Genomic DNA, 15,073 nt, shown 5'->3' on the forward strand with positions numbered 1-15,073 from the left:
GTGTACATTATTCAAAATAAATAGGATAGGTAAAAGGAGGTATAGTGGGGTATATTGGGAAGGCAGACTTCATAGGAAATCTAGGAGCCACTTTAGGGCTAGAATGATGTACATGAATATTGGGATGCAACTCATGATGGAGAAATGGAAGTGACAGAAGAAAGATGTTTGGGAAACAAATCTGATGTAGTCTTGATGGGGGTGTCAGTTATATAAACAAAAGCTTGAGCTTTGTCCAAAATAAGAAAGCTAATCACTTTTTTACTTGCCTTAGGATAATTTCATCCTTCAAATGTTAAAGTAGTGAAAGGTAATTCTATTCTGTATCTGATTCTCAAATGGAGGAACTGGGCACTGGGGTGAAACTTATGGGAACCTTTAGAAGAAATAACCACTTCATCTTAAAGGTCATGCTAAAACAGGAGAGAAAACCTGAGTATTTGGGGGGGGGGGGGTGTATAGAAGAAAGATATATACAATTCCATGGATTAAAATGCTTTAGGGAAAATCAGCTGAGTAGAAATTGAAGATGTTCAAGAATGAAATTCTGAAAACATAAAGGGAAATGACTCCAGATTGGAAGAAAAATAGAATTTGGCCCAAGAGACCATGAACTCATGAACCAACTTAGATTTTTTTTTAGGTTCTTTTTGCAAGGCCATAGGGTTAAGTGACTTGCCCAAGACCACACAGCTAGGTAATTATTAAGTGTCTGAGGTCAGATTTGAACTCAAGTACTCCTGAGTCCAGGGCCAGTGCTCTATCCACTGCGCCACCTAGCCGCCCCACCAACTTAAATTTTTAAAAGAAAATAGAAAAAAGGCCAAGTACAATAGAAGAGGATAGCACAATCCTATAAAAATACTATCAGGGTGACTAGGTGACGCAGTAGATAGAACACTGGCCCTGGAGTCAGGAGTACCTGAGTTCAGACACTTAATAATTACTCAGACACTTAATAATTATTACCCATCTGTGGCCTTGGGCAAGCCACTTAACCGCATTGCCTTGCAAAAAAAAAAGTAAAAAAAAATACTATCAGGATAAGTTAAAACCCAGAAGTAGATGAGATTGCGCCCCCCCAGCCCCGCCCCCCCCCAAAAAGCTAAGAATGATACTTTTGTGTTTAGGGGTTTTTTAATTATATTGGGAGGAAAAAAGAAGCAATAGATGAGGCCATGATAATTTACAACAGGAGGCAGGGGTGTTCAACTCTTGTTTCTGTTTTCTATGCAAAGGAAAATGACTTTTACACTGCAAATGGTGGCACAGAAATTAACAATGAGTTGATATTCCAGATAAGTAAGGAAACTACAAAAACATTTAGTTCCCTTGATGACGATAAGCCTTATCTTTCACTGAAGGAGCTAATAGATGATGATTGCTCATTCATCAGTGATACTTGATAGATCTTAGAAAATAGAGTTATGACAACATTGTAAGCATTTTGTGTTCTGACTTTCAAGTGTGCAGACTTTAGACCAATGAGTAAGACTTGTATTTTTGGAAAAATTGTACAACAGATTATTGAGGAGGTGTTTGGTGAAAGGAAACAGATTATAAAAAGCTAGCATGGTACCATCATGCCAGGCTAAATATGTTGCATTTTTTTAATAAACATTCTAAACTAGTAGATGAAAGGAATGCCAAACTGGACCTAGATTTTCATAAAGCTTTTGATTAATTTACTCGTACTATTCTCATGGAGAAGATAGAGAAATTAATAAGATGATAAAATAATCAGATGGATTCAGAACTCACATTACAGATATAGAGATAGTTGTTAGTTAGTTGAATATCTAATACTCCAGTGAAGTGCCCCAGGGATTTGTGCTTGAACTTGTGCTGTTTAACATTTTTGTGAATAACTTGGATAAAGGCATAGATGATACGCTTATCAGGTTACAGATATTATAAAACTTAGAGGTATAGCTAACCCACTAGATAACCCTGCCAGGTTAAGAACATCAGGCTGAATCTATTAAGATGACTTTCAAGAGATTAATGTAAAATCTTGTCCTTGGATACAAAAGTCAACTTCACAAGTATAAGATGAAAGAGGCATAGTTAGAAAGCAATTTTTTTTTCTGAAAAAGATCTCAAGAGTTGTGGTAGATTGTAATATCTTTATGAGTCAGCAGTGTGATGTGATAGACCAAAAAAGCCAGAGTAATATGGGGCTGCATAAAAGAAGCATAGCTTTCTAGCCTAGAGAAGTGATAGTCTGCTGTAGGTTTTTAGGCTTCATCTAGAATATTGTATTCAGCTTTAAGTTAAGGATACTGGCAACTGAAGAGAATACAGGATGATAAGAATCGAGTACAAGATTTAAGTTATCAGTTGAAAAAACTGGATATGTTTAGCTTGGAGAAAGGAGGAATGACTGGGTCAAGGAATGCATGATATAGTTTTTCAAGCATTTGAAGGGCTGCCAGATGGAGGAAGGATTAGAGCTGTCCTTGGCCCTATAGGGCAGAATCTGAAACAGTAGATGCAAGTTGCTGAGATCAACTAATTGAAGTCAGGAAAAACTTCCTGATAATTAGGGCTGTCTGAACAAACCACTAGAGAAGTGGGAAGCCAGGCTTGACCCCTAAGGACTTGTATAATCAAACAATCAGAAGATGGGAATATGGGTTTCATCCTCCCTCTTCAAAACAGCTAATTGTATTGCTTGTTTCCATCACAACCACACCCACCATCATTCCTCTCCACAGTAACCCTCCCTATTATGGCCCTCTCCTTCATAAACTTCCAGACTATCCTTCAGTGTGAAGCATTGATCTCTCAGGTCAATTATAATCTAACCTCAGCTTAGTACCATGTAGGTGCCATTGAGAAAATTTGCCTCTCACCCCAAACTGGTGATAGCAGGTGCTGGGTACAGTGAGACCCCCTATCTCAGCAGTTTTCAGATCTCATTAAATTATCTCTCCTCTCCCCTGGCACCCCTAACTCACCTCTTTTACATGTGTCCTGGTTAACTATCTGGGAACGCCAACTTCTAGTCACTCCAATTTCACAAACTTAATGTCATATTCATCTTATTATACTCCCACGCCCCACATATCCAATCAGTTACCAAATTTTGTTTTCTCTCCACATTTCTTAGATTGTACCCCTTTTCCCTATTCATAAAATCACTTTTATCACCAGGACTATTGCAGTAGCTTCTTTTCTCTCTGCTTCAAGCTACCCTACCCTCTCTACAATTCCCCTTAACACAAATATACACACCATCATCTGTCCAGCTGCCAAAGTGATTTGTCCTAATGCATAAAAACTTCCTTTACTCTATATACTCTACTGGTTCCTTTTTGACTCTAGTCATACAATATTTCCTCTTTATTTCATTTCAAAGTGTCTTTTTATGTAAGTTTTATAATGTAAATAATTATTGGTATAGTAATATGTATATAATTTGTAAATGAATATTTATATATTTGGGGATGTATACTCAAAAATTTTTTTACTGATGAGGTGCTATCAAAAATAATTTAGTGAGGGGCAGCTAGGTGGCGCAGTGGATAGAGCACTGGCCCTGGAGTCAGGAGTACCTGAGTTCAAATCCAGCCTCAGACACTTAATGATTGCCTAGCTTGGACAAGCCACTTAACCCCATTGCCTTGCAAAAACTAAAATAATAATAATAATAATAATAATTTAGTGACTATCAGACTAAAAGACAGGGTTCTACTCCTTACTCTTTGATTGACTTGTTGAGCAGTAACCTTTTTGAATCTTGGTTTCTGCAGCTTTGAAAGAAAGTACTAATACTTGAGGTTTACATCACAACATTTATCAACTATGCTGCATCTGTAAAGCTTGGAAAGGGAAACCTTTCAGTGCATAATGAGTGTATTTCTGAAAGTTGTAGCGTGGAGAAAGTAGTGTGGACCCTTAGCAAGACTGGAAGGACAGTGACTTAACTTGTTCTGTTCTTTCTCATGGTAAGAAGATTATTAATTGGGTTGTAATTTCAAAACACTTTAAACTATTACTATGATAATGATAGCAGTGTCTTTTTAGTTAAAGGTAATATCAGCTACTACTTTTTCTTTAGGAACCTCTCATATTTTATGCCAGAATTCAACATTAACAGAATGTAAGAATTGAGGCAAGTATGTGCTTGAGAAACAGCTGATGTTCTCTCCCTTAAATATGAAGAAATTGAATTGATCCTTCTGGAATTAGTTTAATCAACTAATGGACTTCTTATGTATCTAATATCTATAATAGAATATATAACATTGATAAACTTTTATTAAAGACTTTGAAAATCAGTCCTCCTTTTTTCCAGCAACATTGAGTCAGTCTGATCTCAAAAATGAATTATGCCATTGTCTTTGGAAGAATGTGCAATATATATGCTTTTGGTTAACCAAAAATTTAGGTCAAATTTTATAGGAAATTTAAAAAGATAAATTGTTTTAATTTTTAGTGCATTAGATACTAACAGAAAAGAGAAAACTACAAGGATTCCAGGATAATAGATCGAGAAAGAAACTTGTCAGACTAACCCTCAACTTTTGAAGGGAAAAAAAAAAGAAGGGACAAAGTTTTTCCTCTAAAACCTCCCAAATAAAGGAAGGTTTGGTCAAATATATGTTAATGTTATATTCTTCTTAGATAACCACTTATTTATACTTCTTTCATATAACCAAAATATAATCAGAGTACTACTATTCCAGGTTCTCCTTGCCATTTGTTGTGGGCCAGACCTAACTCAGGCCATCCCCAAGATTCAGTCTAGACATTGAAATGTAACGAGGCACTTTGGGATTATAAATTGGGGGGGGCAGATAGGGAGCAGAATCATGCTCATAGTCTCTGTAGGATTACAAAAGTTCCTATTCCTAGTTAATTAAAACAAAAAACTAATCACAGCTATCACAACACTTGGACCAGAAGTCATCCCTGCAGGGCAATGAAAATTCTAATAAAACTTCTAGTGCTCTGATTCCATAAAAGCCTGGGTTTCTTCCCAAAGGTCTCTGAATTGGCCAGATCTTGAGAATAGCTTCCTTGTTTCCTCAAAAGGAAGGTGACATAAGTCACCAAGCATTTCTTTGGTTGGTTGGTTGGTTTGCAATATTTTTGTTTTGTTTGTTAGGCAATGGGGTTAAGTGACTTGTACAAGGTCACACAGCCCATAAATGTCAAGTGTTTGAGACTGGATTTGAACTCAGAAACTCCAAACTCCAGGGCCACTTAGCTGCCCTCACCTACCATATACCTGGCACTGTGCTAAGATTAGGGATAAAAAGGAAAGACAATAGCATTCCCTGCTCTTAAGGAGCTCACAGTCTAATGCAAACAACTATGGACAGACAAGGTAGATATAAAATAAATTAACAATAATCTCAGAGGGAAGACACTAAGATTAAGGAGGACTAGAAAAAGTTTCTTGCCAACTATGAAACTTGAACTGAGACCCAAAGGAAGCCAGGAGGTAGAGGTGAGGACAGAGGGAGCTCCAAGAATGGAGGACATTGAAAGCTTTCAGTCAAAAGATTGAATGTTGTGTTCAAAGAATAGCCAGAAGGCTATGATCCTGAATCATAGAGTTCATGGAAGGAAGTGAAAGAGTAGGAAGACTGAAAAGGTAAGCCATATCATGAAATGCTTTAAAAGCTAAAGGATTTATATTTGATCCTGGAGGTAATAAGGGACTCTGGTATTTAATAAGGAGGAAGAGGGAAGTAGTAACTGGTGGGAAAGGGTCAGACCTGTGCTTTAGGAAAATCAGTTTGACATTTTAGTGGAATATGAACTGAAGTAGGGAGACACTTGAGGCAGAAAGACAAATCTTCAGGTTATTAGAATATTCCTGGTGTGAATAGTATCAGAGAGGAGAAGGGAGATGAGAGATGTCACAAATGGGCAGAACTTGGTAGTTGATTGTGGATATGAGGAATGAGAGAGATTGAGGAATCAAAGAGAGCACCTAAGTTGTGAGCCTGAATGATGGTAGTGCCCAGTAATAGGGAAGTTAGGGAAGGGAAAGAGTTTGAGGGAAGGATAATAAGTTCGGTTTTGGACATGTTAAGTTTAAGATATATCTGGTTCAAAATATTCATTAGGCAGTTGAAAACAATTGTGAGACTAGAAGTCAGGAGAGAAATTAGGGCTGAATAAGTAAAACTGAAAGTCATGTGCATAGAGTTGATAATTTAATCCCTGAAATCACCAAGCAAAATAATATAGAAGGCCTAAATAAACCTTGGGCAACCACTTTGGTTAATGGACAGGGAAGGCCTGAATGAATATCCATCCAGTATAATAGGAGCTTGAGAAAGAATGATAAGTAGGATATGAAGCAGAAGTGAGTGCTTCTATCTCAAAGAGATAAGAGAACATCAAGAAGATGAGGTTGATTGACAATATCAAATGGTTCAGAGGTCAAGAAGGATTTGAGAAAAGGTCATTAGAGTTGGCAATTTAGAAGTCATTAACTTTGTAGAGAGCAATAGAATGAGGAAGACATACTGTGGAGAGCTCAGAAAAAAGTGAGAAGACAGAAGTGAAGGCACTGATTATAGATGGCCTTCTCAAAGAATTTAGCCACAAAAAGAACAGATTTGGGAGGATAACTTGCAGGGGTCGATGGACCAAGTGAGGGGTTTTTTGAAGATGTGAAGACATGGGCTTGTAACCGACAATAGGAAGCAGCTAGTAGAGAGCAATTGAAGAATAGTGAGCAATAATCATAAAGGGAACAATCTCCTGGAGATTATGGGATGGAATGATAAAGGACATATAAAGGAGTTTTGTCTTGGCAGGGAAGGGCCATTTCTTCATACAGTTCATATCACATCCCTCTCCTTGGGGGCAAGAATCCTTAAATCCTCCAGGGGTATCTTCTACCACTTAAATGACTTTAAAATAACTCTAGCTTCAAGTAGAATTTTAGCATAGACAACACTGGAAGAAGACCTTAAAACAAGCAATAAAATTATAAAATAATAAAAAGTCCTTTACAAGTATAATCCTCATAAGGTGAGTAATGTCAAAGAAAGTTCAGACTTGATATCTTGATGTTAAAAACAACCACAGCAAACAAGAATATTAGATCCAAAACCCAGGTGACAGTAGCTCCAGTTCTTTTGGTGCACCAGTCCTCTTCATAGGTTTTAGTGATCAGTTAGGAATCTTGTGTGATAGCAAGGTTGTTAAGGGGTCATAGGCCTCTCAATTGCCAACTAACCCAGAACCTCAGTTAATACTGGGACTCAGACTGTGCTGCCACTCAATCAGAATTTCAGTATTCCTATTTTACATCTCTATCCTTAAAAAGCAAAGTATCTCCCATTAATTCCAATTGTTGGTCCTATAGACTTTTTTTTTTAATGTTAGAACCTTTCCAGAGGGAAGGAAACTGTCATTTAAGGGGAACCTGAATCATTTCCCCAGATTACTGGGAAATGGGGGGGGGGTAAGTACAAAGCAGAAAACTCCAGTTCTGGGTAAATCAACCCAGGGAATTGAATAAGGAAGGAATGGATTGTGCCTAAAAGTAGATTTATCCTTATTAGGTGACTCTACCTGAAAGAAAGACTAGATCCAGGATACTTTGGTCAGAGGAGACCTCCTTAGGAAAGTATTTATCAGAAAAAGTCTCTGGGATATGGGACACTCAACTCTTGATAACATGGGGTATGATGATGAAGCAGTCCATTCCAGAATTCAACCTGAATATATCATGAGAGGCATCCAGTAAAATTTCTTCATTAGTCTTCACCTTAAATTGTCTAGTCCTGTCAAGACCACTCATCCAAATCTATAGCCATAGTCTAGAAATCAGTATAAATAAAAATCTGTACCCTCATTAACCTCATTGTTCTAATTCATTTATTTGCTATTTAAACTTCTCTTGCAACCTCCCAAGTTTCTTGGTAGTCAAATTTCATGCACTCTCTACCTTCCCTGTGGAAGAAGTCACTCCCTGGGAAATAACATACTAAAAAAATAATAATGGTAGTTAGTCTAAAGCATTCTTTCTTACTCAACCCCATCACTTACCAGTTCCTACTCCTCATTTTTTACTCCATTTCTTCCTGATTTTAACAAAATATAAGACAATTCTTCTAAACCTCTATGTTGGATTTCAGAATTACTATATTCATTCTATCATTCATTGCCTCCATTAGTATTGTCCTTTTCACCTGTATTGTTATTAGATCTTTAAGCTTTTCCTCTGCCTTAAAGGTATGGTCATTAAAAATAAAAAGCAGTTACCTCTACTTCTAATTACCAAACATTTAAAAACACTTTATCTTAATATTCCTTAATATTGTTGGAGACTGACCCAACTTTTATAAAACTATAAGAGCCACATTTTTGCTGTTTCCTCTTTGTCAAGTTCCTTAAGCATCCATTGTGTTTCTAGAGGACATTATGGGAGTGTCTGTCATAGCCTACTGAGAGAGCAACACAAGCCACAAGGCACCAGGGTCCCCCTATCCAGTCACCCTAGGTTCTCTCTTCCACCACTCTTCTCCCCGCCTTTATTAATAAATTTAACCATTGACCATTAATGGATTTAACCAATACCCCAACAAACATCAGATATTGTGGGTCAGACCTAGGTTAGACCAAGTATGTAACATAAAATGCAATAAAAATAATTTTTACTTGTGATAGGTTTTAAAAGGATACAATTCCTAATTAAATACAATTAAAATACTACTTTCATTTCCACAACAATAAGTAATATTCAGAAAGATTTGCATCTCTTTAAGAGCAATTGGAATTCCCCTAAATCTTCCAGAATCTTGATTCCATATAGACTGGCCTTGGCTTTCTTTGTTTATTTTTCTGGTTTTGTTTTTGGATTTTTTTTTTTTTTTAGGATTTTGCAAGGCAAATGGGGTTAAGTGGTTTGCCCAACACCACACAGCTAGGTAATTACTAAGTGAGGCCAGATTTGAACTCAGGTACTCCTGACTCCAGGTGCTCTATCCACTGCGCCACCTAGCCACATCTCTTTATTTGTAGTGCTTCTGACTTTCTAGATTAAGTCCCAAGGATGGCCTTCTTAATTCCTTACAGGGAAACGACCAAGTTATAGAGAGTAATGTTTCTTCCACCAATCAGTATTGGAAGTAGTGATGCTTTGGTTCTTGTAGTGATAGAAGTACCATTTGATCCTGAATTCAGAAGATTTAGGTTAAAATTGTAGATAACTTTGTCTGAATACTGCATTTGTGAACCTCCACTTTACTAATTTTTTTTAGATTTTTTTTACATTTTTAGATTTTTTTTTTCAAGGCAAACAGGGTTAAGTGGCTTGCCCAAGGCCACACGGCTAGGTAATTATTAAGTGTCTGAGACCGGATTTGAACCCAGGTACTCCTGACTCCAGGGCCAGTGCTTTATCCACTACGCCACCTAGCCGCCCCTTACTAATTTTTTTAAAAGGATAATTATTTCTTTTTGCTTAATGGATGTGAGGAAAGCACTTTATAACCTGTAAAATGGCATATAAATGTGGACATTGTGAAATTGCTGACCTTCTTACAACTAGGGTAGAGTTGTTCCTTTCAAATGTTTTTACATTCTCATCTGCTCTAAAGAATTTTCTTGGCATAAACTAGGTGGCTATAAGCTGGCCTCCCCAGTGCAGTCCAAGAGAGTTTAAAAGTGATTGAAAAATGTTTAGCAAAATAAATAGAACTGTATTTCAATATAGTTAATGTTAATTGGTGGTTTTCTAGGTCAATATCCAGCCTGCAGGAGTCAGTCTCTGTGTTTCTATTTAAGTTTGAATTGAACCATCTTTCCCTTTTAAAGAAGCCAATTGTCTACTTATCCCAAAAGAGATGTGAAGCTGTACCTTGTTTGGTAGAATAGCCCAGTTTGGATCTGATTGACCCTTTTTAATTGTCTCAAAATTAATTCATTCTCTCCCCAGCTTGGGAACTGAGATGTGAAGGATCAATCCATGGACCTTTAGCATTGCTGAGCCAGGAGGAGATGCCAACTTTTCCTAAGAACTAATCTAAGAGGCTTTCTCTTTGGCTCCAAGACTTCCACTTTTTTCTGTTTTCACAGATTCCTAACTTGAATCACCTTGTCCCCTAGGCACCTTGAGATTGAGGTGACTGCCCAAGGTCTCACACAGCTATTAAGTGTCAAGTCTGGATTTGAACTCCTGTCCTCCTGACTCCAAGGCCAGAGTTCTATCCACTGCACCATATAGTTGCTTGTGCTTATTACAACTGAAGTAAAGGTATAAAAATATAAGACCAGGAAAAAAAGACATAGGCTGTCGTACACCGATGGATAAGTCAGCTCCACTGGTTATGAAGGATTTTAAAAGTCCAGTAGGATTTTATATTTGATCCTGGAAGTAATAGTCATTGGAATTTATTGAACAGGAAGGTGACAATGGACACATTTGTAAGATTTAACATCTGTGTGGAGGATAGATGGAAGCAGGGAGAGATATGAGACAGAGAAGCCAGCCAGAGAGCTGTTGTAACCATCTAAATGTGTGATGATGAGGGCAAAATCAGAATGGTGACAGTATCAGGTGAGGGGAGGGGATGCATATGAAAGTTTAGAGAGTAAGAATGAGAGGTCAAGGATGACTCCTAGTTGCATGCCTGAGAGGATGGTTGTATATTCAATAAAAATAGGCAAATTAGAAAGAGGGAAGGCGCTCCGGAGGGAGGAAAGATCCTGAATTCAATTTTTGACACATTAAGTTTTAGGTGTTCACAATACATCCAATTTGATTCATCTAATAAGCAACTGGAGATGTGAAGCTGGAAGTCAGAAAAGAGATTGGGTCTGATTAAATAAATCTGAGAATCTTCTGCATAGAGTTGATAATTGTATCCAGGGGAACACTTAGGTAGGAGAACCAGAAGAAAGTAAGTGTAATCAAAATCTGGAAAAAAGAATGAGAACTGAAAAGGGCCAATAGAATTCGCAATTAAAAGATCACTGAGTATTCTGAAGAAAGCAGTTTCACATGAATGATGAGGTTAGAAGTCAAACTAGAGAAATCAGAAGAAAGGGAGAGGCCAAGAAATAGAGGCATAGATTGTAGAATGTCTTCTCAAGGAGTTTAGTCACAAAAAGGAGGGAGATGATAGCTAGCAGGAATGAACGAATTAAGAGGTTTTTGAGAATAAGGAGGAGACAAGGGAAGTCGCTAGTAGAAAGGGAAGATTAGTGGGAGAGTAGGGATGATGATTTAGTCTACTGGAGTGAATAGGATGGAATCAGATCTCTTGTACCTGCAGAGATAATGGCCACATCTTTATGTGAGGTGTGGAGTTAGCAGGAGGCATCTGAGTGATATGAAATGACCAGGAGGGGAGGAAAGGGAGCTTTTGTGAAAAGGTCCCAGTGATTTCAGTGAAATATGAGGGTTGCATGTAGGCAGTTATAGGAGGGTTGAAAAGGGAACAAATATTTCTATAGTATGTACTATAAGCCAGATTTTTGAGAGAAGGCTTCATGACTATTATCTCATTTGATGGGAGGAGGGATGAAAAAGTCTGGAAAAACTATGATATGAGTGGGATTTAGTTAGTTGGGTAGAGGGGTATAAAAGGTTTATCTTGCTAATATGATGGCCTAATTTGTATTATATAGCATACATTTGTAATGGATCCAGCTCAGTTTTATGATTTTCTCCAGTTCTATTCACCAAGAGTGAAAGCAGCAGATGGTAAGAGTAATCCAAAAGCTGAGGCTTAGAAGGGAAAGATCAGTGGGGGGGGGGGGGGGGGGGGGGCAAGGGACTAGAGAGAAGACATCAGACAGTTGAACTAGATCAACAAATGTATAATGGGTTACAAAGATGGAAAATGAAAATCACAACTTCAGTAAGATTATAGCCTAAGAGGTTCAAGTTTAGACAGGCAGGTGCAAAGAAAGGGATAGCCAGAACTAATGCAGAAGGGAGCAGCAAAGGATAAGAATAGTTTGAGTGAGCACAGAACGAAAGGGAGTTGTATGAAATAAATTCAGAAAGTCAAGATGGAGCAACATTATGAAGGATCTTAAATGCTAGCTAGGAATAGGAACAAAACCAAGAGTGCTCAGTCACCACTTCTACTTAACACACTATTGGAGCTGCTATCACAAATGGGGTAAAAAAGGTTCTACCAGTAGGGTAAAGAATCCATATTTCATCAGTTAGGCAGCAGAGAGCCATTAAAGATTTTGAGGAGCTGAGTAAAGATAACGAGTACATTAGGAAAATTATTTTGACAGATCTGTGAAGGATGATTTCAAGAGGAGAGAAAAAAGAGACAGTGAGACCTGTTGGGATGTTACAGTAATAGTCTAGAAAACAAATAATGAAATTTTAAATTAGTATGATTAGAAAGGAAGGGAGGGAAATTAGATATTATATTGGAAAAAATTATCCCATAAAATTTATTTTGTGGGTAAGATCTTAGAAATTAGAGTAAATTATAATAAAAGTTAAGATGGGGAAATGATCAATTTTATATTGTTTTAGTTTCAACAATTTGTACTTTCTTTAAAAAGTCATCCATTTCACTTAGGATATCAAATTTATAGCTTATGGCTATGTCTAATATCTCTTACAATTTTAAGAGATTTTTTTTGGTTCGCTATGAATGAATGAAAAAGCATTGATATATTACTCATATGTGCCAAGCACCATGAGATATAATAAAAAAGACAGTTATAAATATTAGGGAAAATTTTTGATCAAGAGGACCACCCTGAATATGGTTGGGGAAGTTAGAAAGATAGAGGGCAAAAGGAAGGCTTGAGTTTTCTGGACAAAGAGGAGATATGAGATTCTAGGAAAGGTGTTTTGTTGGGAGATGCAAACCTCACTTTTTCTATAACTTAGTTCTGTCTCTACTAAGTCTAAGTTCAGGTTAGTCTAGGACTTTCCTATTCAATCACAAAGTCGTCCCCCCCTTAAGGAAGGAGGAAGGGAAGATAGGAGAAAAAGGTATCTGAATATCCACTTTCCATCCTCCCAGCATCTCTCCATCACCTATTCCTTTTTATTCATATCACAAAAAAGAATTTGTGATTTCCTCAGCATGGGAAACATGATAATTTTCTCAAAAAAAATGACAGAAAAATATTCCTTTAATTCCCTTTAGAATGTTTCTGTGGTAATTGCATTTGGTGTGCCTTGGAATGCTAAGACCACATTCCTCACCTAGATCTAGCTCTTTTTCTTTCCATTCTTCTAAACTTGGTGTGGAAGCAGGGTTACAGAGCACAGGAACATAGACCAATAGCAGGAATGGGCTTTAGAGGACATTCAGTCCAACAAGCTCATTTCAGAAATGAAAGTGAGGCCCATAGTTAAGCAACTTTCCCATTGTCACCCAGGTATTAATAAACATTTGAACTCAGGTCCACTGACTCCAAAGTCACTGTTTATTCACTGTACTGTGTCTCCCTTCTAAGGGAGACTAGATAGTGGGAAAAGGCAAGTATGCCTGTGGCATGCCTTAGGAGGTTTTGTCAGGATATATTACAATAAATATGGTAAACTCATGTGAATCTCTAAGATTCATAATTATTTTTTTGTAAAAATATATGTATATACACATATATGTATATACACACATATTTCTTTCCCTCACTGCTGCCCACCCTGAAAATGGTAAGAGGAAGCAGTATGATATAAGAGAAAGTATAATTAATTTGAGTATAGGAACCTAAATTCTAATCCTGGATTTATGTATGATTTACTTGATCTTGGGCAAATTGCTGAACATTTTGGGATTTTATTACTCTTCTCTCTAAAATGATGAGATTTAACTAGATCCTTCCAGCTATAAACATATCATTAAGGGAGGCATGGTAAAGAGGAAAACTAAACAGTGGATATTAGCTAGGGAAGCTTACAAGACTTAGCTATTATGCTGTTAATAAACTTCATTTGCTGAGAGAGAATTTGGATTGTAGGATGAACTAAAGAACATGACAGAAAATACCCAGAAAGACTGATTCCAAATTGGTGGGCGCCATTCTGGTTGTTAGAAAGGAGGTAAGGGAAAACTAAGGTTGGGGAGTGGGGAGTTTCTTCCACAGGACAAGCTAGCACTGAGGAAATTTTATTTAAAAATTCCGGTTAGAAAGGTTAGGTACCATCAGGTCTGGGATTGGGTTGTTATTACTACATACTTCCACATATCTAATGAGATGTATTAGTTTTGGATTTTTATATTCTCTTTGCCTGAATATAAGCAATAGAATGGTGGTTTTTTAATAAGTGGTAGAAAGGGTTAAGCTGAGGGAAAGGTATTGGCTAAGAGACCAGAGCATCACATTTTGGTGGAAATAGTAGAAAAGAACTAGGGTTTAGATATAACAGATTTTCAGTCTCAGGATGCCCAGTTGCCTAGGGGCAAGGTGATTGAAGTTATGATTCTGTGAACAAAGGAAAAAGTAAAAGTCTTGGAGCCAAAGAGAAAGCCTCTTAGATTAATTCTTAGGAAAAGCTGGCATCCCCTCCTGGCTCAGCAATGCTAAGGGTCTAGGGATTGATCCTTCTTATCCTGGTTCCCAAGCTGGGAAGAGAATGAATTAATTTTGAGACTAATAAAAAAAGATCAATAAGATCCAAACTGAGCTATCCTACTAACCAAGCTACTGCTTCACATACCCCCTGGGATAAGTAGGCAATTGGTTTCTTTTAAAGAGAAAGATGGTCCAATTCACTGATGTTAAACTTAAATAGAAAAACAGAGACTGACTCCTGCAGGTTGGATATTGACCTAGAAAACCACCTATTAATATTATCTATATTGTACTATAGTTCTATTTATTTTGTTAAACATTTTTCAATCATATTTAAACTCTATTGTGCTGCACTGGGGAGGATTCACAGACCAGCTTCATATCTAGTCTTTGGATCTGGATGACTCCAGAGGAGAAAAAAATAAGGCTGGTGACTTAACACAGCACCCCCTCATTCAAGTCCAGTCCATCTGCTTGTCAAGGCATCACCTCTCTGATGTCATTATCTTCTTCAAGAACAAGGGACAAGGGGCAGCTAGGTGACACAGTGGATAGAACACCGACCCTGGAGTCAGGAGGACCTGGGTTCAAATAT

The sequence above is a fragment of the Macrotis lagotis genome, chromosome 2, assembly GCF_037893015.1.
Source record: "Macrotis lagotis isolate mMagLag1 chromosome 2, bilby.v1.9.chrom.fasta, whole genome shotgun sequence".
Taxonomy (NCBI): domain Eukaryota; kingdom Metazoa; phylum Chordata; class Mammalia; order Peramelemorphia; family Peramelidae; genus Macrotis; species Macrotis lagotis.